This window comes from Alexandromys fortis, unplaced genomic scaffold, assembly GCF_014885135.2.
Source record: "Alexandromys fortis isolate MF-2015 unplaced genomic scaffold, M_Fortis_MF-2015_v1.1 scaffold_65, whole genome shotgun sequence".
Classification (NCBI taxonomy): Eukaryota; Metazoa; Chordata; class Mammalia; order Rodentia; family Cricetidae; genus Alexandromys; species Alexandromys fortis.
Genome location: NW_026067986.1, coordinates 5,871,434 through 5,875,755, shown reverse-complemented (window position 1 = coordinate 5,875,755; position 4,322 = coordinate 5,871,434). Strand labels below are relative to the sequence as shown.

Genomic DNA, 4,322 nt, shown 5'->3' with positions numbered 1-4,322 from the left:
TATGCGAGGCTGCATCTCTTATTTTTCTTTCTGTGGTTAGTATTTTTAGTCTACATTTGTCAAATGATTTTTGAGTCTTTTAGTCCTTTTGCTTTTCATTTTTATGACCCATTTTATTTGATGATGGGTAAGGACATGAAACTAGTCATTCAGGTTAGCTGAATTTGCAGGGGGGATCCCTTCTCATTTATTGCCATAAACTTTTTTACAACATCAGTGAAAATTCTCTAGTTTCCTTCTTAATCAATTTCACAATGTTTAATGTAGAACTACAGATTTCACACAGATATTTCAGTATTTCAGATAAGTTTTTGTCACTACAGTTGTTGCATTGTTTCTTGGTTAGATTTCCAGAGTTTAAAAAGTACTTTCAAAGATTTCACGTTAAAATAAAAAAAAAAATTAATTTTGTTTTATGGGTGTGAGTGTTTGTCTGGATGACGGCATATACAGTGTATACATATAAGGGGTCCACAGAGGCTTAAACAAGGCCTGTGATGCCCTGGAACTGGAATTACAAATTACAACATGCCACCACATTCGGAAATGAACCCAAGTGTTCCATAAGACCAGCAAGTGTTCTGAGCCGCTGAGCTATCTCTTCAGCCGTGGAAGGCACAGCTCTAAATGATACATCGATATAACATCTCCTCTGTCCAAGGCTCGAGGATCACGGTGGGAGAGGGGATGACAAGATTGTAAGAGCCAGGGGTAGTAACTGAGTATAAGGAAACTGTGGTTTCTGGATGTGATGGGGTTACTGCAAAAACAGCAGCCGTGACCAAATGCCCAAGACCAGCACAGGCTCACTGTAGATGAGATTCTCAGTATGAGGTCATACAGTCTCACTGCCGGCTGAGGAACACTTGCTATTTTGATCCAGCCTGTGGGGTGTGGGTCAGATTTCTCTAGTGGTGTGGTTTCCTTCACATGGACCATACTAATCCTGGACAAGTCTGAGGGAGCACACGCAATGAATCTAATTTTAAAGAACACAGTCTCCATCCTATAACGTGTAGAAACCCTGCAAATACAAGCCCTCTGTTCTTGACAGAGGCAGCCAAACCACAAGTGAGAAGCATCCTGAGTCATCTGAGTGATGACTGATGTGAGGATAACTCCTATATAGTACTGAAATAAGAAGAGAAAGGGAAAAGTCCTCTTGGTACCATTGTAATGCTTATCACCTGTCAAAAATGAAAAGTTAGGAAACTTTTAGAGGTCCGTTTCTATACTCTTTAAAAACTGTTCTCCTGTTTTTTCTTTAAATAAGGCATTGGTTGTGACAAAAGTATAGCAAGTGTATGTGTGTATATAATCTACCAATTTATATATGTATATATATATATATATTAAATACATAATGCATTAAATATAAGCATTGTTATTAAGAAATATATTTAATAATAATGAGTGTTTTGTTATATACTTGCTTATGATATAAATGGTCTGAAATTATCAAATTTTATCTGGGAAGGAAAGAGAATGTGAATTAAATTTAACGCATGACAAAATAGGAGAACCTGATATTTGTATGCTTTTGTTGTAAGACTTCATGAAGCAAACAGCAAAGATTACAACCCTTGGAATATAAAGATGTCATATTCATCTATTTCTGGACATGACTTCAATGTCATTATCTTCCTGAAGTTATCAGCTACTTAAGTGATGGAATGAGTCTTGGCTACATTTGGCTTATTTGGGATCTTACTTGGAGATAGCCCTGTGTTCGCTCAGGACAGCTGAGAATCTTGAAGGACTTTATTCCCCCCAAATCTGTTTGATCTGTGGATCCTGTCACATCTTTCTAAGCCAAGAACATGGTCTAGTATTTGAGGGCAGGTTCTTCATGATACACACACGCTCACAGGGATCTTTTAAAATCACTTCTGATATCCAATTTACTTTTTTTTTTTTTTTTTGGTTTTTCGAGACAGGGATTCTCTGTAGCTTTGGTGCCTGTCCCAGAACTAGCTCTTGTAGACCAGGCTGGCCTCGAACTCCCAGTGATCCGCCTGCCTCTGCCTCCCGAGTGCTGGGATTAAAGGCGTGTGCCACCACCTCCCGGCTCCAATTTACTTTTATATAAATATCAGAAATGGCAAAAAGAAACTTTCCACAATAATCAGAAACACCACAATTATTGTCAATCCTGTAAAAGTCTGTCTACAGAAGGATTTACAAATGTCAACTCATGTCATCTACTGATGGGCACATTCAATATTGTTTTGGGGACAGCTACTGAAATCTGTGGAATCCCAGGAAGAAATTAATCGTGCCTTCTGCTCTGGCACTTTCTTAACTGAAGGAAAATAAATGAAAGAAAACCATAGGCTGCAAAAGAACTGCGGGAGAAATCAAATGAGTACATTCTTCCTTGCAAAGGGGCCATGCTATTCTTCTTTGTATCGTACCAATTTTAGTATATGTGCTGCCGAAGCGAGCACATGAGTACAACCTTTTAGAGGATTTCTTACGATTCTGGAAGTTATATGACTAAATGGAAAAGTAACGGAGCGAGGTTTACACTCTGATGACAGTGTTTCCTGCAGGGGTGATAACGTGGCCAGTGTAAGGTGAATTATTATTTATTTCAATGTTTACCAAATATCAGAGTTTAAATGAGATTGGGATCCTGAAAACCCTTAAGATAGTGCTCATTGTGACTGTGCACACATATCTTCATATCTAGATCCTCTTCAAACAGTATGAAAAGGTGGAAATTTTCTAACAGGTTGGGATTGGAACTAGAGAAGAATGTTCTAGTAAACCAAACTTCTATCCATGGGTTGAGATATATTAGTGTACTGTATAACCCTCTGTACACATAACAGAGTATAAAAATATGACCTCTATTGTGTATTAGGGTAAATTCCAAGGAACTAAAATTTAGAAAAACATAAGCAATAGTGAAATTGTGCTTTGTTTTATCTTCTCCACTTTTCAGTTTGTGGGGAATCCAGCAGGAAAAGATAAATTGAAAGACACAGTGTCATGGATCTCAAAGGAGTTCCTGTTAAATTTAAGAAAATATGACTTGGTTTTATTTGACTGTGTTTTTGGCTATACTTAGGAGAAATAATGCAAACAAGAATAAGCCCTGTACTCATGTGTGCTTTAAATCCAAACTCAGTCTCACTAAGAAACATCACTCTTTGCTCATCAATCAAATTCTCCAGCCAAACTTTTCATAGCAATCGGGTATCAAGAGACCCAATAAAAACTGCCTTCAGTTCACCAATTCTATGGTTCTTAGGTCACACTCATTAGGATGCCCGAGATTTATCTCTAAAGTTGTCCAAAATGATCCAAGTGAATAGCATGGAGTTGTCTAAAGGATTTCTTCAGATAATATTTTTATTTATCCTTTGAGAATTTCATATATTTTTATACATCATTAATCACATCTATTGATATTACCTCCTTCTAACTTCCCCACGTGCACCATCTTTCCCTCAACCTCATATTGTCCTATATCAGTTGTTGTTGCTTATAACCTTCTGAGTCCAATTAGTGCAGGTCATTTGTGCAGAGGTATGAGGTCATTGACTGACACATGGAACCACATCCCTAAAGGAGAGGGACTCTCCTGTTCTCAGTAGCCATTCTTTATCAGTAACTGTTCTACCAGGGGAGGGACTTCAGGGACACTTGCTCCATTCATTTTAGGACAAAAAACATACTTTTTATCATGAAAGTAGATCAAAAGTTAAATTCACTTGATGTTATCACCCAAGAGGCATCCTGCTGAAATTTCAATTTGATGTTCTCATTCTGTTTTCCATGTCTGTCTCTTTCGCCGAAGCAAATAGCTATCTCTGGGGTAACCAAAATTGAATACACTTAAGTGTCAGTGGTTTCTCTTAAAAATATTCTATGCCCTTGAAATAAGCAGTCGTAAAAGCGATTCACAAACTTAGAGGCACTGGAAGCGAGCTGTCACGGTGTCACCTCCATGATCACCATTTGAATGATATATGTGACTATTTTACCTTATCCTGCTGAGCCCAAATGTGTCTCGCTCATTCGGCAGATTTAACTCTTCCAGTTCCTAAATAAGTATCATCTTGAGCAAGAAAGTCAGCAGAAAACTGAGAAGGGTGGCTCAAGCCTGAGACAGGAGTTTTGTCAGAAGCAACACGAGATGCCTAATGAATACCAGGCCAACTTAGACTACAGAGTAACAGTGTATTAAAAGAAGCAAGCAAACTAATGAAAAAGAAAAATAAATTGAGTGAGATGGGCAAAGTCTTCGGGATGAGATATTAGAATGATGTATCTGAATATGTAGTCAGATTAAAATTAAGTCTATAATTTTTTAC

General features: G+C 37.7%; 1 non-coding gene across 1 annotated transcript; it reads right to left on the bottom strand.

Annotated features, from left to right (window-relative positions):
- Positions 1-2,339: 2,339 nt before the first annotated feature.
- LOC126511904 (U6 spliceosomal RNA) lies at positions 2,340-2,447 on the bottom strand. Its single transcript, XR_007594817.1, has one exon. It is a non-coding gene; the product is annotated as a U6 spliceosomal RNA (small nuclear RNA).
- Between the last annotated feature and the right edge of the window lie 1,875 nt (positions 2,448-4,322).